This window comes from Ptychodera flava, chromosome 1 (assembly GCF_041260155.1).
Source record: "Ptychodera flava strain L36383 chromosome 1, AS_Pfla_20210202, whole genome shotgun sequence".
Classification (NCBI taxonomy): Eukaryota; Metazoa; Hemichordata; class Enteropneusta; family Ptychoderidae; genus Ptychodera; species Ptychodera flava.
In genome coordinates this window covers 32874660-32899887 of record NC_091928.1, presented here as the reverse complement: position 1 = coordinate 32899887, position 25228 = coordinate 32874660, and the positions used below count along the sequence as shown (strand labels likewise).

The 25228-nt window shown below is 36.9% G+C and overlaps 2 long non-coding RNA genes across 2 annotated transcripts in view; one reads left to right on the top strand and one right to left on the bottom strand.

The window, feature by feature from the left end:
- LOC139135690 (uncharacterized) overlaps positions 1-23306 on the bottom strand; it is a 26684-nt gene extending 3378 nt beyond the window's left edge. The window contains exons 1-3 of the long non-coding RNA XR_011553020.1: positions 23177-23306; positions 8437-8521; positions 7496-7619 (exon numbers count right to left, since the gene is read on the bottom strand). This is a non-coding gene — a long non-coding RNA (uncharacterized lncRNA). The remainder of the gene's footprint in view (positions 1-7495; positions 7620-8436; positions 8522-23176) is intronic.
- Positions 9258-10919, top strand: LOC139137657 (uncharacterized). The gene is made up of 2 exons (XR_011553439.1): positions 9258-9364; positions 10789-10919. It is a non-coding gene; the product is annotated as an uncharacterized lncRNA (long non-coding RNA).
- Positions 23307-25228: the final 1922 nt, after the last annotated feature.

Below are 25228 nucleotides of genomic sequence, written 5' to 3'. Positions count from 1 at the left end.
TTTTACGTGGAAAACATAAATGAGAGTGTAGGGCTACGAATCCTTTCACTTCTGTTTGAAGTTGCAGGATGCATGGAGTTTAAGTGACAGATATTATTATTTTGTACTTGAAGTAATTTGTGTTCTTATTATAATTATAAAATGTAGTATATAATTTATATTGCAAAATAATAATATCTGTTACCTAAGTTTCACGCATCCTGTAATGTTCATTCTTCAGTCTGAAGATTGCAGAGTGCACGAAACTTATGTGACAGATATTACTTGTTGTACTTGAAGTAAGTGTGTTATCATGTATAAAAGTCTGCTTTCGGCATATATATATATATGTATATATATATATATATATATATATATATATATATATATATATATATATATATTGTATACATTTTGTGTATTTCGCTCACTGCTTTAATAGTAGTTAGCGCACTCTGAGATTTGTTTGGGCAGCCTCTTGCGTAATATAAGGGGCGTTCACTGTTGGCACTATGCTTCGCTCATGGTATGTATTGCCGTTGGAGCACTCTGGTGAGTCCATATTTTCAATCCTCAACAATGTGAACCGTACACTCTGTGCCCAAGTTCAGAGGTTGCCATAAAGCCATTATGGTGATAACCGGGAGGGCACATTGTATACATTTTGTGTATATATATATATATATATATATATATATATATATATATATATATATATATATATATATATATATATATATATATATATATATATATATATATATATATATATATATATATATATATATATATATATATATATATATATATATATATATATATATATTTACACACACCAAACCTTGTTTGCATCTTCTCAGAGGGTAAAATGCTCGATGTAGGATGCAGAGCAATATTACAATAATATGAGAACACATCAAGTATTAGGGGTTATTACACGAAGTTTGGGCGATACCGCGTCGTATTCGAGTGATGTGTCCGTATTTTGACTCGTTGCGCAGCAACGAGTCAAAATACGGACACATCACGAGAACACGACGCGGTATCGCCCTAACTTCGTGTAATAACCCCTTTATCATACATGCATGCTTTGGTTATGACTGTTTTCCTACAGACGCTCCGAAATTAGCGACGAAATCAACTTGAAATCGACCTTGCTTCCTCCAGGCTGTACTTATAAAAAGTTGGTTGCTAAGGAGTGATGACAACCGTATCACTTCTTGATATTATTCCGCTATTGGGCCATTCCACTTCAAAGGAGGGTTAATGGAGCATTTTTAAAGCAAACAATTTAGATATTACGATGTCGACACAGGTTTTCACAATTTGAAGAAGATTTATTTTTAGTTTAAAATGACGGTGGATGTAAAACATAGGCGGGAGTTTGTAAAATGGTGTGTTTTCGTGTTTTGATACATAATCTCATCCCTGCGTGAAAGTTATGAGGCCGCCAAAATCGGGTCAAAATACTCGCGCCACGCTCAAACTCTATCGAGTATGAACAGCTGAGAGCAAGCAGCTCTGCGACATCTATGAATGCACATACAGTGGATATAATACCCGTACCAGTCAGTTTATCTCGAAGAATTATACATGTTCCCAGACGTCAAATATGCCGAATTTACCATCTCAGTAAGCGGATTAGTGAAAACATGAAGTGAGTACACTGTAAGCTGTAGTGTCGTAACTCGTTCGTGATTTTGTTGCTGTACGAATAAAACATTTCAAAGGTATTTCCGTCGTCTGCTCGTATATTTTCGTTCCTGGCTTGCCTAAATAGAACTAAACTTCCTTTAACAACCTAAGCGAAAGTTTGACTTCCCTAGATGGTACATTGTATCTGAAACCCGCACCGCATCGGTGCCACCAGACACGATCATGACCTGTGCACTGACAGGTACAAATCGGAAATATCATGTGCACCTTCAACCTTGTCTGTCGCGAGTATTTTCAGTGCGGTTGGATTTTCGTGGCTCATTTACGACTGTAAACGATGTAATTCACCGCCCAGATACTTTAAGCTCATCAACAGGAAACTTGTCTGAAGCGATTCTATCATGATGCTCTGTCAACCGATATCATTACGTGTAATCATACATCCATGGTGTAATCTTCAGCAGCGTAGACGACACGAAAACACTGCACCGTGCACCGCCACGGGACCGGCCGTGAATTGACAGGTGTCGGCAAATTATACAAATTTTCAATACGTTTGTTTGTATGTTTTGGTACAACTGTACTTGTGCCTAAGTGCAATGCCCATGAAGTAACTGTAAACAACAGAATTTTGACCATAATCATAATGACGTTTCGGATTGTCATTTGTCTTATTCGCTCAGCTGTTTTATATGTAACGGAGGTCATGCATGCGCATACAGCGAAGGTCACGCGTGCGCGTCGCTGTAAGTAGTTCGGTTACAGTGAAAATATAATTCGTATTTTCACTAGTTAAAATATGGGCTCATATCAGTACCGTCTGAACAATAGAAGAATGGCAATACAGGCACAGCATGTATGATAACGTTTGGTACCTATTACTCGAGTTTCACGCATACACGCGATCGTCAGATAGATACATTTTATTGTGTGAAATTTGCTTCAGGTGCTTACATATAAGTATCAGGTTGGGTCAAACCATTTGGTGTTGTGGGTTGGATTGAAATTTGACGAGTAAAATTTGCTTTCTTGTCGGCACTTGGAGACCAACTCGGAACGCTTGTTTGAAACGCTAGATTTATCTGCCTTGATTATGAATAGCTTCTCTGTAAGGCAAGGGCTGCATTTCTTTGACACATTTGAGTAAATGCTTGCTTTTGATAGCATTGACCATGATATATTAAATGGTTTGTCCTGAGATTTCAATTGACAGACATATTTTGACAATTCTGTGCTGTTGGCGTATGCCTTACTTCGGAAAGATTGGACATGATTTGCATAGCGTGTTTTAAATGTGTTGTCAGTTAGACCGATGAAATGTTTCGCCTCATTGGCATCGCTCGTAACAGTAGCTTTATAGATTATGGATTTAGACTGGCAAGCCCCCTGGAGTGGGCAGTTGGTCTTGATGCGGCACTTACATACGTCAGTGAGTTTTCCATCATTGCGCTGGGTGACCCGTTTGTTGTGTGATGTTATAATACTGTCCATGTTCTGCATGCAGCTGTAGCTTAATTTGACTGTATTTCTGTTAAGAACTTTATGTAATTTACAATCCTTTGGGAAATGTTTCTCAAGGAGACGGAAGAATTCCTTTCCGACGTTGGTTTTCACACTCTAACTGTAGGGTGGTTGTACCATGTAATTCTACGCTGTCTGCTCCTTGTTTTCTTTACCGGCTTGTCAACACGTGTGTAATTTAGCTGGTCATCGTACCCACTGGCCTTAAGTGCTTCACTGTAAATATCACTGCATGCCTTGTTGAACAGACTCTCATCGCTGGATATGGAGGAGATGCGCTTTCCAACTGTATCGGGGATGTGTTTAATTATGGAGGGAGGGTGGTTGGATTTCTTATTGACATATATCGTGTTGTCGTTAGGTTTTCTGTATGGGTAGTATTGGCCGTTGCTCAAGTTTAGAGTTATGAAAGGAAGTTCACGATACTTCTGTTTACATCGATGGTTACTTTCAGGCCGACGTCATTGAACGTCTTTGACAAGTCATTTTTCATTCTCTCTACTGCTTTTCTGCCAGTGGCGTTCTTGATTACACCCAGGCCGTCATCTTTATATAGACCAATATTGTTTTTATCGAAGGATGAAGCAAGTATGTTGAGAATATAAAGCCCCATCAGTTCACATACCTCACTCCGTCATAATTTCCCATTGTGACGTATACAAATTGGTGCTATCACGTTTCATCCGTGGTACAGAGTCATCAAAAGGAGTGATTTCCTTGAATGCATAATGATATCAACATCCCTATCTGCAATGGTGGTGTGTTGCGTCGCAAATTCAAGCGATTTTTGTAGCGGGATTCTGAGATAGATGGGTAGAAATTCACAATGTCGAATGTCACGAATTTGAATTGCATCTTGTCTTCTATGTTTTCAAACCAGCGGATGACTGATGTTGACTTTCTCCATTGGTTTACAGCTGTGATTGATCTGATGGTATTATTTATTCTGTCAAGGATTTGTTTACTTACTCTACCCACTCACTCTTCGTGAGGTTGATGAGTCTGCATTTTGGGTTGTTCATAAAGTTATCTTTGTGGTCTTTCGGCGTTATGAATGCCTGTTTCATAGACAGTGTGTCCATTCTTTCATCAATATGTAGGTCATGTGCAATCTGTTGTGCTTCCATGTTAATGTTGTTACATACGTCAACGTCCGCAAGTTTATATGACTTAGTGATGTTCTCACGTAACAGCTTCTGGTATTGGTCTACTTCAACCTCGTAGAAATTGCGTGTCTTGTCAGCAGGGATGAATACCTTTTTCGAGCATTTGATTTTCTTGATGTCCTGACCAAGGCCTTTGAGGAATGTGTCATTAACCTTCGAAATTTCAAGTTCTCTATCATATGTAGTAGGTCATTTTCGAACGGTTTCAACTCCTCGATATGGGGCGGTGATTTCCGTGAGTTAACCCATAATGGTCGTCGAGGACTGGTTCTTCATCTTCGTTGCCTTTCTTCTTAAAAAAGTATACTCGCCATCTGACACGTTTTATGAAGCTTTCTGTCTTTGCAATGAGATATTTCATATACTCCCTCACAGGTGGAATTGGAATGTTCTTCATGGAGTATTTAAAGCAAATTCGTTCCATACTTGACTGCTGGTCCGGAGAATAATGACAGTGCTCAACAATGACTTAGGAGCGTTGTATACCAAAACTTGTTTGTATCTTCTCATTTAGGACCAGGTTATGATTCACCAGTGATTGGGTGGTCGCTCTGCATCCTCAATTTGCTCCAAAAGAATGAAATAAACAGCAAATCAGTCTGTACAGGGATGACTGGTTAGCAACCTTTACAAAAATATCTTAGAGTAAAGCTAAACAATCAATATAGACATTGCCACACTTTCAAAGAGGTCTGGCTGAACATACAAGTCAAAACAAATCGGAAGATTGTAACCTATTTGGATATTACGTTGAGCCTGTCTCATGGAAAGCTTGCCCTTACAGAAAACAAGGAGACTAGGCAGTGTACATCAATAAGCTATCCAACCTATCCCTCCCGATAATCAAGTATATACCACCCGCTATCAACAAGCGTACCCGCAGCATTGCTATAATATGTATCAGATATTATAAGTAATAATAGTGATATTACTACTTTGTATTTGAAATAGATTTTGTTTACATATATATATATATATATATATATATATATATATATATTATACAAACCAATTACTTCAAGTGCAAAGTAATGAAATACATTACTTAAGTTTCATGCATACCACAATCCTCAGATAGAAGTATTACTGCAAGACGCGCTACACTAACCACATGTAATCGTTTCGCATCGAGCACTGTAATTACCAACGAGGACATCTGTATACTTGGATATATATATATATATATATATATTTATATATATATATATATATATATATATATATATATATATATATATATATATATATATATATATATATATATATATAGTGAAAGGATTACTAGCTTGACACTCTTACATTGTGATCGGGACGAACCATTCTATTCGTAGGTGGTGTTTAATTTGATAAATAATATTTGTTTTGGTGGCGACATTTTGAAACCAACTCAGAGCGTTTCTTTAACAGTGTTTATTTGTCAGCATTGATAATGTGCAGCTTTTCTGATATGCAAAGATTACATCGCTTGTCCACGAAATGTCAGAGACTTGGCCCTTGCGTCTTTAATTCCATACAAACTTTGACATCTCGGTATGTTTTTGTATCTCTCGTTGCGAAACGATTACATGTGGTTAGTGTAGCGCGTCTTGCAGGTGTTATCAGTCATGCAATATGTAAACCCTCTCTGCGTTGTCCTCCGTTGATACTTTGGTCTTGTAAACAAAATGTCGCCAGCAAAACAAATATTATCCCAATCACATATGTAAGAGTGTCAAGTTAGTAATCCTTTCACTTCTATCTGAGGATTGCAGTATGCATGAAACTTAAGTAATATATTTCATTACTTTGTACTTGAAATAATTTCTTTATTTATAAGGCTCTGCTCAGCATCGAGCACTGTAATTACCAACGAGGACATCTGTATACTTGGATATATATATATATATATATATATATATATATATATATCACTGCATGAAAACTCAATAATTCAGATAAATTCACATGAATAGGTTGACTGTATTATAGTATAATTCACATGAATTAACATGAATCCACATGAATACAGACTTGCTGAATACAAAAAATGGATTATTGACTGTATTCATCTGTATATGCACTCTTCAGCTAAAATACAGGCAATAATCCATGTAAATACAGTAAGTATTATAGGGTTTTTTATGCAGTGTAATTATATATATATATATATATATATATATATATATATATATATATATATATATATATATATATATATATATATATATATATATATATATATATTATATACATACAATAAATATGAGAACACATTAAGTATGTTTGGTACCTATTACTCGAGTTTCACGCATACACACGCATTTGACAACACATTTAAAACACGCTATGCAAAACATGTCCAATCTTTCCGAAGTAAGGCATACGCCAACAGCACAGAAATATCAAAATACCGGTATGTCTGTCACTTGAAATCTAAGGACAACCATTTGATATATCGTGGTCAATCCTATCGAAAGCAAGTACTTACTCAAATGTGTCAAAGAAATGCAACCTATGTCTTACAGAGAAGCTATTCATAATCAATGCAGAGAAGTCCAGCCTTTTAAACAAGCGTTCCGAGTTGGTCTCCAAATTTTACTTGTCAAATTCCAATCCAACCCACCATACCAAATGGTTTGACCCAACCTTATACTTATATGTAAGCACCTGAAGCAAATTTCATACAATAAATCTACCTATCTGACGATCGCGTGTATGCGTGAAACTCAAGTAATAGGTACCAAACATACTTGATGTGTTCTCATATTTATTGTAATATTGCTCTGCATCCCTGTATCGAGCACTTTACCCCTCTGAGAGATACAAACAAGTTTTGGTATATATATTATATATATATATATATATATATATATATATATATATATATATATATATATATATATATATATATATATATATATATATATATATAATGATTGCCAGATGCATATATAATGATTGCTAGATGCATGTAACTTTACTTTATTCTTGAAGTCATTTGTGATAATATATATATATATATATATATATATATAATATAATATATATTATATATATATATATATATATATTATATATATATATATATATATTTATATATTAGTGTGTGTGGGTGTGTGTGTGTGTGTGTGTAACACAGGACAGACATATATCTGTTCTGTGTTACCTCAACATAGTGTTCACTCTATCCATACCGCATCTTCAGGAATGACTTGATGTGTCTTTTCTACGTATTCTGAATAGCTGTCCTCCTCAAGCCCACACTCGTCTTTACATGCGAAGGCTCTTTTAAATGTTGACCAAATTTTTTCGCAATCCCTTGAAAAACAAATATTTACAAAGGCTTTTATTTTAAGGTAGTTAGTTCATATTTATGTTTTATGAGAATCCCTGCCCCTATATTTTAAGCTGAGTATGCTGGAGGTCACAGAAATTAACAAGACAGTAGCTGGCATTTATTGTGCATGGATTATCTCTGGAAGCAAGATCTATGAATATACAACATAATGTATCAGTCTAAATAACAACTACCGGTCACACTTGGCATGTCATGTATAACTGTATTGTCACTGACAAGGCTTTAGAGTTAATCTCTCTACTCACAAATAAAAAGTCTTAATTCGATTCTCACTAGGTTAAATAAAGCTAACTTATTACGAACGGAAATTATACAAGGCAGCTATACATTTTTTCGACCGTCCAAGTTATCCACAATTCTTTTTAAAACTTCAAATCTATTTCGTCAGACTGTTTCACACATACTAAGATTAATTGCCTGCAAAGGTATCATCATAATTGCCTGTCAGTGAATGAATGTCCTTAAAAACATTCAAACGGGACGGTCTAAAAACGAGACGAAACATAGACAGTATGTGCTAATGTAATGTGTACATACATAGCATACGACAATCGCCAAGGACATTGCTGTCGTGTTCAATCCATTTGACAAAACTAAGTTTAATGGTATTGATACATTATTGTGTATGCGGGAACTTTTCTCTTCACCAGGTGAGGATATCATACCATGTAAATCGATATGGTGTATTTCAAATTCCATTCATGGTCAATTATGTCTATGAATGAATTGCAAAGCTAAAACGCACGCGATTTTGGATATTGATAGATGACGTCATACCATTCTGTTTCTGTTGAATTACCAAAGTTCTTGCACCGATCAATCATGGTCTTTTCAATGTCTTTCGTCGTACCACGTTTGTTCGCTGTGTGTGTATTTGTGTGTGTGTGTGTGTGTTTTGAGAGAGAGAGAGAGAGAGAGAGAGAGAGTGAGAGAGAGAGAGAGAGAGGTGTCTTATAATTAAAAGCCGTGAGGTTTTTTGAGAGTAGACACAAAACGAAGACTGAGATCGTTGCGGGCAAATATTGACAGAAAGTAACATTGAAATTGTCGCAGGGAATTAATGTATTCTAACAAAACGTCTTATACTTATATGGCTATACTCTTATACTGATGTTTAGTATGTTAACGGGAAGATACCATAAAGGCAAAACGCCTGTGCCAATTTAACACGACTGAAATCAACATTTTCTCTCTTACGTGAACATTTAATTCTAATGTGCATAATTGATATTGCGATCAGGCCAAGAAAGTTGTGAGTAAAAATTAAAACTGTAGACAGATTTTTTATTCTGACTTTTCCTATTTTTTAAGAGAGAAACGACATTACCATGAATGCTAATACTATGAGGTTATTACGAAAATACCGCAAAGGATGCACGAAGACATTGGCGCAGCGTATCGCCCGACGCGAAGTGGGGGGCGATGCGCCGCGCTAATGTCCGTTTTCGTGCAATGTCAACAATTTTTCTTCTGATTCATAGCGAAAGTGTGGAATGCTATCTCGGACGCGCTTCTGCAATTTCTGCGTAGTGTGGTTTGTGTGCTACACACGTACATACAGAGCTCGTGCGAGACATGTTCCAGTGCGGACGCAGATATGCGATTTTTCCGTTGTTGCTAAGCATGCTTATGCCAAATTCCATCGTTGCCATGGGTCCTGGCGTGCGCTTCAGAGCAACATCAGACTGACTGGGTGACGGTTCAGGTAGGTGGAGCTCTCCAAATTTTCGTTTAATTTCGCCAAGTAAGTTTGAGATCGAATATTTTAAGTAATCTTATTTTAAGAATACTGGTCTCCGATCAAAATTGACCGTTCATGCAGTAATCCTCCTCTAAATAATGTAAATATGCCCAAAGAAAATTGACATTGCTGACGATAGTGGATTGCATCGTTAGGAGAAAGTTGTCAGTATTATGTCCTGCTTTCTGATGTTAACATTTCCGTCTCACGGCCTTATCTTGAACAATTTTGGTAATTTCCGTAACAGTTTATGTATAGGAATAGATTTTGTGAATATCGCTTCTGGAGGAGGTCATTTGACAGTACGATAGCGTATGAAATGCAGACACCCGAAAACCGGAATTACATTAACTTTCCAGGCGATATAATTGATGATAACTTCGTTCACAATATTCATATTTTGTATCACGGTCGTTTAATCCAGTTATTTGTTAGAGAAGCATTAAGTTGACAATCTTCTGTCGCTTACTTGATGTATTATCATGCAGAATAGCTATAACCGTCGCGGTATTTCAAAAACAATACCATGCAAGTTACCCTCGAGCCACAGTCACTTGCTGTTCGATATACGGCGATGGCCGCTTTGGTATGCATTAGAAACATAGGAAGTCGGGAAATGGAATAGCCGCTATACGCACGTACAGCCGAGTTCGGAGACGGATTTTCCTGACAAAAAGCTATAGTTTACTTAATAAACCAGCATCGATGGCTTCCAATACGTCTCTGAATCCATACCTGTTATAGTCTATCGTCAATAACGACCTTCTTGCATTTTCAGGTAAGATTTCCGATTCTTCTCTCGATTTTTCTCTGAGTGTCTACAATGTGACGTAGTATTAAACATGAAAAAAACCCAAATAAACATGAACAAACAAAGTCCTTCCTATGACCCGCGTCTTTAGCCATAGCAGTGACTATTTTTTAGCTTCACCTGTACACATTAGAGAAAATGATAGTCTAGAGGGCGATGCTGTATACTAATTAGGCTGAAGTTCATATCAAGTATAGGGAGTCTATTGGGAGTTCACATCGGATGTGCATTAAGTTTGTGAGATGAGATCCTATCAGAAACAAATGAGAGCATTTAAGTCGGACGATTCCACAGAACAGCTGATATGGAAGGATGTTTTGTGAAAATTCTGTTTTATATAACAATATCTGCTACTGATATCTGTTAATATATCATGCATGTTTATCCATTGAAGTGATAATTTTCAAAGAGTGTCATTCTTTATACAATTTACGCACTAAATTGTCCTAACAATTGACTGAGGACTTGATAAATAATCATTGACAAATACTTTTAAAACATATGTATAATAAATGATAAATTTGCTGGTTTTTAATATGCATGTATATTAATAAGTGGTGTGAACTTATTCTTTCAGATCAACACTACATGGACTGACGGCCAGTGAACGTTATGCGTGACAAGACTGAAACATTTAAATTTCTTTTTGACATGTCATTACAACAATGATTTATTGCCATTAAAGACATTAATCATTATTACAATCTAGATTTGCTGCAATTTTATGAATTTTGGTTTAAAATGAACTCAAAGTTCCATCATAAGATGGTGACAGTGATATTGAAAATGTAGAAAGCGAAAAGCTGTTTGGTGTGGAAGATTCAGAGTCATTTATCATAAACATCACATGTTGGTAGTATTGTGAAAAATAAAGAGTAATCTGTATCTTCTTGCCAGAATTTAAGCATTTTTACCAGTTTCAGCAAGGCGTAAATTTTATAACAGTTTCACTTTACCATATTTTGATTATGGTCTCGGTATTCGGGGTCGTTGTAGTCAAAAGGATATGGATCACTTGAACTGTCTTTTAAAGCGGACAATGCGACTGATTTTGAATTGTGACATTGGTACCTCATCCATTGAAATGTTTACACTTCTACAATGGTATCTGCTATCCCATCGCTATACGTACAACCTAATAGTGTCTGTTTACAAGGGTATGTTGTGGAAAGTCTCCTCCATACATCCGGGATATAACAACGAAGTACAAATATCCACAAAGATTTAAGATTTATTAGTAATAAAGCTCTACAAGTTACATTTGCGAGAACCGAATTATTTAAGCAGTCTTTTTGAGTAATTACCTGTACAACAATTGGCCTTCAGCAATAAGAAGTTGTACAAGTGTTAGAGGTTTTAAGCAGGCTTGTTACAAATTTTATCGACAAAGCTTTTTCGACACTTTTACATGAAACCTGTCTGTGTTGTAATGTTGTTGTTATCCTGTACTCTGTCTTCTGTGTATAAGTTTTCTTTGTGTTTGACCCTTGTGAAAAGAGGCGTATACCTATCATGGCTATAGAGTTAAAATAAAGTTTATAGGGCCTATTGTCTTTGTATTGTTGTAAGATACTTATTGCATCAAATTGTAAAAGATTTATAAAAAATACGATTTTAGGTTAGGTAAATCGCATAACCTCATCATTAATTAAACCTGTACTTTTAGAACAATAATTGTTAAAATAATTGAACTCAGGTATAGCCTTGAAGCTGTGATACTTGTAAGTTTTTTCCCTTTCTGGCTCAATATGCAAGTGTCATAACATAAGGGAAAGAAGCTGGAACTGACGACGAGTGCTGATGTATAACTGGAACTTATTTATTGAATACGGAACCATGACTACGCCTGACGGCGCAGTCAACGATACATGAATCTGCCCGTGTGTCAGTCGGACCAAGTTAGTTTGTCCTCTGTTGAGTCTTGGTCACTCCACAGAGGAGTGACCGTGGTCCAAGTTCTCCATAGTTTCGGTGTGAATGTCCTGTCTCGGTCACTCCACAAGAGAGTGACCGTGGTTATCGGTCCTTGAGTTCTCCTCCTTTCCTCTGAGTTAGTGTGTCTATTTATACAATATCTTGGCTATGTCGGATGCCGACGCCATAAAGAATATAATAAGACAATACTTTGATTTACCGACATTAGAAAAGATTACAAAAGTAGAAATTATCACTTGCCCGTGCGTGGCTTGCTACAATTCTTTTGTTTCAAACCCACGCCATGAATAAATTAAAATGATAACAACGGCTCAATATTACGATTGGTTGAAACACAATAGAACATGGGGTAGTACGCAGAATACCTCCACGAGAAAAATAAGTTACTGGGTAATTCTTGTAAATGTGTAAATGAGTGAGATCATGTCGTCGATACTGTGCTGGTATTTCGTGGCGCCAGCATTGTTAGAGTCCAAACAAAGAAACGTCAGCTTGATCACTCGCGTCCAAGAACGCTAATGTATTGTGAGCGTGCAGAAATATTACTATTCTGTGCACCAATTTGGAAGATTATGGCATTACTATTCTGTGCGCCGATTTGGAAGATTATGACATGGGCCAATTTCGAAATAGAAAATGACCTCATTTTCAAAATAATACGTCCGTTCCCTCTGAGTTGAGAATATGACAAAGTACATTTCTTTAAAAGAAAGTCTGAAACACGTGTGATTTATAATCGTAAAATGCATGATCACTATTAACCTTAAAAATAATCCTCGCGTCTTTGGCGGGTAATAATTGGGCTCGTCTGGCCTCGAAGAATAATATTAAAGAGCGTGTAGGCATTCGGATGGCGGACTTTGTGCGTCTTCTTGTGACCATCTCTTGGTTTGCCGTCAGCATTATAATAAATAAAGCTGTTTCGTAAATCTTTTTTTTTTTAACGTTTTTATTGGAGTTATCAAAAATTTTCAAATACATGTCTCATTAAATCTGAGAAAAAAAAGACATTACACAAATCAATAAAGTAGTGATCATACATCATTATTGTGTATGTCTGTTGTGCTAGGGTCTTGGTGGATATTAGTACTGTAAATTCTCCACTTTTTATTATGGGCAAAAATTTATCTTTTCTCAAGGCAATGTGATACTCAGTTTTTTGTATAGAGTTCACAAATCTTTTGTATGCTGTAAAGTTAGGCAAGGTCTTTTTACAACGACAAATATAAATGTACCTTTTACCAATAAGCAGTAGGAAATTCACAATACTAGAAAGTTTGGGATCACCTAGTATATTTTTGGTCTTACTCTCAATTTTAATTTTTGTCCCCATAACATGAAAAATGCTTCCCAAAATAGTTGCACATGTTGACAATCATGTAAAATATGGAGTAAAGTTTCTTCTTTGTTCTTGCAGAAAGAACAAAGAGCATTATCAACTGTGGGTATGTTCATTTTACTCAGTCTAGCATTCGTATACAGGATATTGTGTAAAATTTTAAACTGAAATTCTCTCAACTTACAGTCGATAGTTACCTTCAATGGAAGATGATAAATTTCGTTCCAGTTAGTAACATTGATTTTAAATTCATGTTCAAAATACAGTTCTGATTTTGGTGGTATAAAATTAATGTCATTAATCAGCTGTGTGATTACTTTTATATTACACAGTTCCACACTGATTGACCTGTGTTTCGATACAATTTTTACTTCATCTTCATCATCAGCTGTACTTTGCTGATTCACTTGTATGTTGGCTGGGATAACACTTTTTAGTCCAAACCATTTCAAATGGATGATTGAGGGATACCATTATTGTGTACAGAATCCCAGTCCCGCTTTTGGCCATTTTCGTTGTACAATTGTTCTAAATATAGGAATCCTGCATCTACAAAATCCTGGTGAAAAATAGAACATTTTCCTATCAAAATGTCCTTATTATTCCATGAAATAGTTTTTCTTGGATTCAAATTATTTTCACAGTGTGGTATTTTCAAATTCAACTCTTCCCATGTTTTCAACATACTGTAAAAGAAACCAGTGATTTTCAATGGCAGTAATTCTACTTTAAAATTACATTTCAGTAATAACTTTAAACCTCCAACTGGTTTTAGTAAACTAGTAAAAAATAGTTTCCATGGGTGGTTATTTTGTTCATTAAAATACCTTCTGATCCAATCTATTCTTGTGGCATTATACATTGCAAAAATATTTGGCATTCTTAGTCCTCCATTTTCTACATTTCCTACCATTGTGTACCTGGCAACCTTATCTGGACCTTTCCATAGAAATTGAAATAACATTTTGTTAATTTCTTTTAGTTTGTTTTTAGGAACCATAGTCATACTCATAATATATTGAATTTGGGACAGGGCTAATGATTTAATTATCTGAATTTTACCAAGTAAGGTGAGATCTCTAGTTTTCCACATGTTTAAGGTAGTTTGTAGTTTTTCTATTGGTCCAACAGTATTCAGCTTGCCAGCTATCTCATGGTCGTGTGATACATAAACACCAACAATTTTTATAGGGCCTTTTGGCCATTTTACCCGGAGGGGAGTTTTCTTCGATTTTTTCATAGTACCTAGCCACATGGCTTCAGACTTATCATAGTTGATCTTCAGACCAGAAACTTTATGGAATTTTTCAAGAAGACCAAAGAGATGTTTTGCAGATTTTATGTCATGCAAGAAACATGTCAAGTCGTCTGCGAATGTAGCATTTTTTATCTGTTGATTATTTATATTTATACCTCTAATATTGTTATTGTTACGCATTGAAATCAAAAACAATGCCAAACTCAGAATAAAGAGAGCCGGAGAAATACAGTCTCCTTGTCTGACACCTCTGCCCAATGATAAGTACCCAGTGGATGTACCTCTATTCATTACACAACTGGAGATGTTTCTGTACAGTGATTTTATCCATTTTATGAAACTTTCTCCAAAATTAAAAGACTTCAATGAATTTATCAAAAATTTCCATTCCAGACTATCAAATGCTTTCTCGAAATCTATAGTTAGTAGAAGTCCGGGTAGTTTCCTCTCATCTGTATATGTCATAATACTTTCAACCAGTCTTATCACATCCCCAATGTATCTATTTTTAACAAATGCAGACTGTGTCTCATGAATTATTTTTGGTAACACTTTATGTAATCTTTTAGCCAAACATTTTGTAGCAATTTTATAGTCTGCATTGAGCCTCCAATTTTTTATATATCTACGATCTCTTCCTTTTTTCTCCAAGAGAATGATCACTCCTTGTCTTTGTGATGTAGAGAATTCCCCTTTTTGATAACTGTGATTTAAGGCATTCACTAAGTGATTGCCAAGTAAAGGCCAAAAATGTCTATAAAAGTCTGCCGTGAGACCATCATTGCCTGGCGTTTTATTGTTGGGCATTTCTTTCAAAGCTATCCATGCTTCATCTAAAGTAATCAAACCTTCACAAAGATCAGACTCTTCCTGAGAAAGTTTTGGAATACTTGGATTGTTTAAAAACAGATCCTCAATTTCTGCAGTAGCAGTGGGGTCACCAGTCTGAGATCTAGATGTATATAATTCTTTATAAAAATTCAATATTCATTGTTTATGGTTTTAATATCGTTCAGAGGTGTATCATCTTCCATGGAAAACAACTTATTTATTTCAGATTTTTTTCCATGTGCCCTCTCCAACCCTAGGAAGTATTTGTTACTTTTTTCCCCATACTCATACCAGTTACATTGGGATCTAATTATGCACCCTTCAATAATATGATCCAACTCAGTCTGGAGGTCATCCTGTGTGCTTTGATATTGATCAGTAGTATCATCAGTGGGGTTTGTTGCCAAGGTTTCAGCCAGCTTTTTCAATTTCTGTTCAAGATGAAAGATTTTTTGTTTTCTTTCTCTTGCTTTCTTTTTGCTAAACTTCATAGTCATTTCTTTAATTTTAAATTTAACCCAATCCCACTTTGTTCCCAGGTCAACGATTTCTTGATCATTCACCCACTGAGGAAAATTCTCTTCTATTAGTTTTATGTAGTCTGTATCTCTCAGCAAGCTATTGTTGAATTTCCAGTAAGATGGACCTCTTTGGATTTCTTCCCTTTGTAATGTCAACACAATGGCTGAATGGTCCGAGAAAATACAGGGCTAAATTGTGGCATTACTTATCACTGATTGCAAGCTATCATTAATAATAAATAATCTAGTCTACTCTGAACTAGGGTAGGGTTGAAACGTTTCCATGTGTAGGCTTTTTTGTGAGGTTTAAAACTCTCCAAATGTCAATCAAATCAAATGCCTCTAGGATTTCCTCCAATGCTTTCATTGAATCATTCCAAGGAATTGGATTCCCACCATATCTGTCAAGATTGATATCTCGTACAAGATTATGGCCCCATCCCCAAATGATGTCACTCTCTGGATCTGTAATAAAATCATTTAGTTGTGTGAAAAGTGCACCCAAGAAGGCAATGTGACTTGTCTGGTCATTAGGTGCGTAAGAATTAATCAGTATGTGGTGTTTTTCATCTATAACAGCATCGATAATAAGAAATCTCCCCTCTGGGTCTGAATAAAGTTTATGTATATCAAAATTAATATTCCTAAAGATCGTAATAACTCCCCTGCTGAGATTTGTACCATGTGAGAACTCCATATGTCCCCGTAATTGACTGGACCAGCGTTTCACAGTTTTACATGTGCTATGGGTTTCTTGAAACATTATTATGTTGGCATTACTGTCTCTCACCCATTTAAATACCTTTTTCCGTTTTTTGTACCCACCGAGGCCCCTAGCATTCAATGATATTACTTTGATTTTAGACATACCAAATCTAGTTTTGTTTCTTTCATGTTTTCCCAGATTTTAGTATTCATAACTCCTTTTTTGTCATAAAAACAGAACAAACACAAAACAGGACTAAACGGACAAACATAAATCAGATAAATACCTGACAAAACTACATTAGAAAAACAAACACAAAGTGTCTGTGGTTGATGGTACCACAGACGTGACCCATAAACACCTGTGGGTCTATATACCATGTCTCAGACACAGGCTCCTACCCTGATCATCATTACAATAGTAAAATTTTGTACAAAACAGCAATAATAAGAAACTCTTTCAATAACAGTTTAACCTCGATTAGAAAATCTGCGTGTATCGTTTTAAAGGTTGTATTCGACCGGACGGCGTCGATCGAAAGAACAGCAAATAAATAGGAAACCGAAAGCGTTAACAACAGTTGGCTTTCCACACATACTTTTCAAAGTTACATAATCTGTTGACCAGCTACAGTGTAAACTACACAAACAACGCAAGACTTTCCTGAAGTATCACTATCATGTTCTGGCGCAAACTATTCAGTTCATGTTGCAATTCAGATGCAAACAGTCAGTTCTACAGTTCTGCTCCGCGGCGCTGTAGTTCAATCGTTTGGCTACCGTTGATATAGAGTTTGCCGTTTACGAATCTTGGCCTTTTACGTTGTTCATAGGCTGTTTTCATCACGTCTCCTAGTTCACACTTTCGCTTGTAGTCAGAGGGGCACAGATCCTCCGTGACAAAAATGCCTGATCCTTCGAGTGCACGTCTTGCTTTCATCAACACCTTCAGTCGCTCTGGGCGCTTCATGAACTTTACGATGATGTGGCTCGGTTGACCAGCACCTCCCCTTCTGTTTGCTGTTGCCTTTCCTGTGCGCGCGCGGTGTGCGTTTTCCAACATGGCGGTGGCGTTTTCGAATCCAAGTTTATCTTCAAGTAGATCTGCTAATATTTGTGTACAGTTCTCTCCCTCTCTCTCTTGTATCCCTCCAAAGCGGAGATTGAAACTTCTGGAGTACCGCTGCAAACGGATATTTTCTTCAGTGGTTGTTTTTAGCTTGGAGTCAAGAGCCTGGATAATGAGTTCGAGATCTTTGATGCGTTTCTCTGTGACCACGTGGTCGTTCTTCAATTCGTCGATGTCCTTGGCCGAGTGCTCTAATGACTTTTCAAAGTTATTTGTTTTTCCTCGATACTTACAAGTCTTTCTCTGAAGTGTTTCTGTTCATTTGTGACTTTATCTATCTTTTCTTCCATCCTTTGGAGGGTGGCCTTGACGAACTGTTCGAATTCACCTTTGCCGTGGTCGTGCATCTTGTCGGTTGTTCTCGACTGCTCTTCGTCATCCGTCCGATCCAAATTATCCTGTTGGTGGTCACGTGCTCTGGCAGTGGCATGGCTGTTGAAGTTGAGAGTCTTCCGATGAGTTGTCTTTGTGCTCTCTTTACCTGATTTTCCTTTCGGTGGCATGGTTTTCACTCCTTCAGTCGATGCTTGCTACTTTATATGTCCTTTAGTGGTAAAACTGTTCTGGATAATACTGGTTGTGCTGTATATTTTACTGGGTATTTCGGAGCAACACGATCAGTGGTGCACGCTCATGTCGGTGACCCCTGACCTCCTCCTGTTCGTAAATCTTACTTACAAGAAAAACACGCTGGCTTAGCGTAAAACGGAAATAGAGACCAAGCATCGGTGTTCCAAAATCTTTGCAAAAAATGGCTTTCAAATAGATCCTCAGTCGTACGGAAACGTGTGATTGAAAGTGTGTGAAATGATATTTTGTTGGACTAACACTCTTAAAGTGTTGAGAGAGCAGCAAAAATGAACGTTGTCAAATTAGGCTTTCAGCGAAAGTAAAACTATTGAATTCATACAAAGGGAAATTTGCATAACTAAAGGCATGAGTTGACAATGAGAGGCAACGTAAAAAATACACAATCGTAACTAAAAATAAAAATTAAAGAAAAAAATATACTATGCATCAAAATGTAGATCAAATTCATATTTCGATATCGTACTGGATCGTGATACATATTTTGCCAGTGAGAGTGTGGCATCAGGCAGTATGGTGGAGCCGGCTGTTACCCTACACTACGAGATCTCGCACGATAAAATAACAGCAAATGTCAATGTGTCACTCAACAGCTGATAAAAACACTTAAGAAACGTCACAGTTATAACAAATACAAGTAAAAATGATTTTGTAAGGTACGTTCTTTAAAAAAGACAGTAAAGTAAATGTTTTGGTATTTTTGTTCGTTCATTTCGAGTCCTTGTTTCTTTAGTCAGTTATTTTATTCTCATGGTTATTTGTTCTTAGCGCACAAAGAAAATGTCTTTACTTTTATGTCCGTAAGGTAATCTTTAGCTTCTTGAGGTACCTTGAGTTCAGTTTCTTTTTCTGGCGCTTGTATAGTTCGTTTCAATTGGTCGTTGTTCTGTCAAAACTGTTTGGTTTGTAAAGTTACCGAGGTTGGTTAATTTCCTTTCAGTAATTCTATTCAGGGATCTCGTCGTTTGAACATTTTCCCATAGTGATTACATACAAACGCAAGTTTCGAAATGGCAATATAATCGAAATATTGAAAGCCAAGAATCGTACTCAAAATTTCCTTATTTCCCAACCCGCTTGTATTTGCGTTAATATATTTCAGTATTCCATCCCGCGTGTGTAGTAGGCTCGAAGATTTGCTATGTATTGCTTTGACGTAGGTATGCGATTAACGAGCCTTTTAAAATTAAAAAGAAATCAGAGAGCATATTCTAGTCTTCACATTAATCGAAAATACAATCATTTAAACAAACCTATCATTCTAAATTTCAAACTTACTGATCGCATCATAGAATTACTGCATGGTTGTTGTTGATCGTTGATTATGGGTGGCCCGTTTCCTCGTCACAGGAAGAGTGGATTCTTCGTCTTCAAGATGTCCTTCTTCGGGGAATTGCTCGATGTGAATCTTCAAGTTCATAGTTTCTTGAGAGCGGATCGTAGATGATTTACTCACACGGGGAACTCGCTCGTCGGCAAAGTGGTCGGCTTGGCAATGGTGACTGGTGCTTCGGGGAATTGATCGTAGAGCTTCTCGCTTGGCGACGAGAGGTGACTGACGACCCAAAGTCAGTCTTCGCACCGGGTTTGGTATCTCCACCATGTCATAACGTGAAGGAAAGAAGCTGGATCTGACGACGAGTGTTGATGTATAACTGGAACTTATTTATTGAATACGGAACCATGACTACGCCTGACGGCGCAGTCAACGATACATGAATCTGCCCGTGTGTCAGTCGGACCAAGTTAGTTTGTCCTCTGTTGAGTCTTGGTCACTCCACAGAGGAGTGACCGTGGTCCAAGTTCTCCGTAGTTTCGGAGTGAATGTCCTGTCTCGGTCACTCCACAAGAGAGTGACCGTGGTTATCGGTCCTTGAGTTCTCCTCCCTTCCTCTGAGTTAGTGTGTCTATTTATACAATATCTTGGCTATGTCGGATGCCGACGCCATAAAGAATATAATAAGACAATACTTTGATTTACCGACATTAGAAAAGATTACAAAAGTAGAAATTATCACTTGCCCGTGCGTGGCTTGCTACAATTCTTTTGTTTCAAACCCACGCTATGAATAAATTAAAATGATAACAACGGCTCAATATTACGATTGGTTGAAACACAAAATTGGTTTAAACACAATAGAACATGGGGGTAGTACGCAGAATACCTCCATGAGAAAATAAGTTACTGGGTAATTCTTGTAAATGTGTAAATGAGTGAGATCATGTCGTCGATACTGTGCTGGTATTTCGTGGCGCCAGCATTGTTAGAGTCCAAACAAAGAAACGTCAGCTTGATCACTCGCGTCCAAGAACGCTAATGTATTTTGTGCGTGAAATATTACTATTCTGTGCGCCGATTTGGAAGATTATGACATTACTATTCTGTGCGCCGATTTTGAAGATTATGACACAATTGTGCATTTCAGAAAAATCAGTGACACTCAGTAATAGTTCATTTATGCTTTTTTAGTAAATTCATATTGGCCACTTTAGAGATACAAGGCTTCAGTAAATCGCCTCATTTTTATGCTTAATTTTCTGCACTTTTATAGGGGAGATACTTTCTCCGGCGCAAAAATTCAGGAAAACGGGAGAAACGGTAAACGGTAGCCGACTGGTTTTGTGTGAGGCCTAGCAGCTAGGCGATGTTGCCGTGAGTGTGTGGGGGTTCAAATCCCGTTTGGGTTATAGTAAAAATTATATTTGAGAAACGCTACAATGAGTATCGTCGCTAGAGGGCAACCTTCACGCATGCGCTTTAGCTGTTATTTTAGGGATTTGCAAGGACTACCTGTACCTGCCAGTGCCGTTTTAAGTTAACATTTCCGTCTCACGGCCTTATCGCTAAAAAACTGAGGGCATAGCGTTTCAGTTGTATGTCTGTGTAAAAGGACAGTGACAAAATCAAACTTGGAGAAGAAACATGTAATGAGCATGACCGGAAAATTCAGGAGTGAATGAGTTGTATTTTCTGTCAAAACGCACGAGACAACATTTTGACTTCGCGATTTTCAGCGATATAAACTAATAAGACACTAAATAATGTACGATTTGGTAAATCTAAGTATTTATCTTTCAATTCGCCTAGTTATAATTAACATAAGTTGAATTCTCGATGAACTACAGGCGATATTTCTTTACAATGTGTAGCGCTAGATTTAGTGATTTTTTTTGAATTTTCGCGTTCCATACCACCCACGAAGGAAAATCGATTTTGGCGCGTCTCGGATATCTGAGTCCGCACTGTTCTGGCACTCTTCGAATGAGTCCATTGAAACCGTTCAACAGTAAACGCGCAGATACAGCTGCGGGGGGATTGGGCACCTACGTGTACGTGTTACGGAAAGGGTGTTCCGTACGGCTTTTTAGCGCACGCAAATTTCTATTGTTCTCGATGGTAGATGTATCATAATAACTTTTTAAAATTGAACTGAAAAGGCATATGATACAAGCATTATTCACTTAATTCCGGGATTTATGTCCCGTAAAGAGTCCGCTCCGGAACTATACCTCCACTGCACGATGTACTAGGATATAAATTCCGGTATTTTGTGAATAACCTTATATTAGTATCTACATTTATGAGTTCATGGCCCTGAGCTATAGCTGACGGGTTTGCTCGCTCATCTAGCATACATACTTGCTTCGCCCTAATTTATGATACACCATTAGTTCATTTTCTCGATTTAACATCCATCGGTGATGCACTTTTTCAGATGGTTTTGAAATAAAGTCAAATGACGTTGCAAGATTCGCTGCCATGACTACAATTGAAGCGGAAAAAAACGGACTGACTGTTGCGCTCACCATTGTCCACAAGTTGAAGCCTTGTGCCAGCAACACGCGTAACGACAAGAATGAAAATGGCTGAGAAATGTTTACGAATGCAGTCAGTTAGAATAAATAATCTGACTAAACGGTAACCAAAATAAAAATGTGAGGGCTCTGTTCCTATTGCGTTTCTTAGGCTTATACATGGTCTAGGTCCATGGAGATATCTACCTTGGCTGTTTGTTAATAGGACTGTAGAATCACCATTGGCAACTTGAAAAACAAACATCATCTCTTTGTGACCTGTGATCGCACTGATATGCTGGTTTTACGTTAGCTGTTATTCAGTGATTTTTCCGAATACGTGTTCGAAGCACTGTTTTGGTTAATTATTATTGAACATTGCCAAGCAAGCTATCAAGTCTGTTCTCTAACAACTTTGCAGTTCTAATCGTCACGGATGCAGTAAACAGTACACATTGGAAGTCATTTAATAAATCACTATAACTGCACTCAATAATTGGTTGAATGAGCTCTGGAAATTGTTTGCTAAACATACTAAGATCTGTTCAAGTGTTCTTTTCGTACCTAAAGACACCCCAGCCGATACGTTACTCTATCTGTACTACCAAGATGTTTGCATTTGTCGTCTGAGCACAGACCTTGAACATGCACATTTGCGATCGTTGAGGTTTCCAAGTCAAATTACGATTTTATGTCATATATTCATTACTGACACACTTTGCTACAAAACTAAAATCCATGCTAGGATAGGGAGCAGTAGAAACATCGGACAGATACTGTTTACGAGGTCTTTTCATGTGCAAACAGAATGTGAAACTTCAATAAATTGCTGTCAACAAAAAGAAGAATTATTGCAAAACTCACCTGTCAAGTGACTGTAAGAGGATGCATGGGGCAGTGACATAAGGACCATGATGATGGTGGTAAAGTATGTCATACATGCAGGTTTCATTTTTGACTGCGCGCTAATGAAATGTTCTGCTACTATGCGTAATCGTAGAGTCCTGGATTACGAATAACTAGAAGTGTCGAGATTACGAATGCATTGTTTTAATTGATCATTAACTACGGCATTTACGTGCTCTACGTACAGCACTTCCCGTTGGATAAGTGTTGTTGTGATAGGTCCGATCAATACACTGTTATTACACAATGCTAAATAAATGGATAATGTATTTCTTCTTATTTGATTAATGGAATGCTACTATCATCATGTCGCCTGGCAACTTTGTGATTCTGTGGCCTGTTTACGTGACAAAATTCTAATTAGCCACTATTACGCACCTTAGTGTAGAAGATTTAAGGTTCTTTTGTATAGAACTTGTAACGGATCGATATAAATTGGGATTTTCAAACTATGTTGAAATGCCAATGTTGTTCGAAAACATAAAGTTTCAGACACTTTGCCTGAACCTGCTATCACATTTAAAAAACACAACTCTTTAGCTAAGCTTCGTACGTTTGGTTTTACCATGTAAACAGTCAGCGAGACCAAGCATGGCTTCCTCCCCTGCAAATCTACGTAAATGCTTTTTTTATTTAAAAACTAATTTTATCATTGACATTTTTTCTGTAATGCATGGTAAAGTCAATTATATACCGACTGCTCCTATAAGTACTAAGATAGGTTAATCATACAGTAGCTTGATATGTTATGTTACATTATGTTATGTTATTATGTTACTTTATGTTATGATATGTTATGTTATGTTATGCGAAGATTTCTTACATATTTCGACACGGTAATCTTTAGTCGGCTGAAAACAGTCACTCACTGGAAGAGTGGACGTCAGCTATTGCTACAAAGTAGCCAACAGCAGGTCAGAGAATTTGTGACAATCAGAAGTCCGGTTTTAAGCTTGCAAGAATCAAGAATTTTACAGGGGTGAGACAGATACTGCAATAAAGTAGAATGCAGTTTTATGGAAATTTACAATATCGCAAGTTTTCACGATTTGACCCATACTGCTGCTTGTGTGGCCTCATTTTAACCTCTTCACCCCTATCCTAAGCAAGTCCCCTATCAGTGTTGATAACAAGGGCGGTTGGACTAAACCTTGGTGCTGAAAGGTTAAGGCCTGGTCAGCACGGAGTAAATATAGTTTTCGCCCTTTTGCTTCGTAAAAATTGAAAATTTAAATTTATCTCATATAGTCTAATACGTTATGAATGTCAAATATTGCCATATTTTACGTAATTTGTTTAGAACTCCAATCGCAAAATATGTACAGTGACCCTGATTGTTAAATGTTTACTCATTAACGATTCTGGTGAATTATATACAGATACATGTAGTATATATAATGGCAAAATGTGTAAAATTGTTCACATAATTTATTTTTTTATGTTTGCGGATCACACAGGGTGTGGTAGAGAAGCTTTTTATGACGGGCATAACTGTAAACAACATGTTTTGATGAACAAGAGACAGTTATTGTATTGAAGCTGTGTGTTGTTTATCCTACAGTCAAGCCTGCAAGATAAATACGTCACCTCACTGAAATGTTTTAGTGGTTTTACTCTGAAGTTCATTTGAGACACAAAAGTGTCTGACTGACTTTAGTTGGTAGCTTGTAGTGCTACTGCAGCAAATGTGACCTCAGGATGACCCTGTTTCAAACTATAGCCTACTACACCTATACTGTGCAGTCACAACCACTGGTAGTTCTTAAGAAAGATATTTTTAATAGTATGCATCCAAAAGGGATCCATTTGCATAACGTATTCGTCTGGTGTGCTTCCTGTGCCATTTCTGAATGATACGATCTTGTTTCATTTGGGTTGAGTGTGTGCGTGGAACATCGAACATACCGTACAGTAATATGTCAAAATGATCTGGGGACATTTGAACTGAACATTTTACTGCTACTATTATTTGTTGTAAGCAGAAATCATATGTGGAACATGAAAGACTGA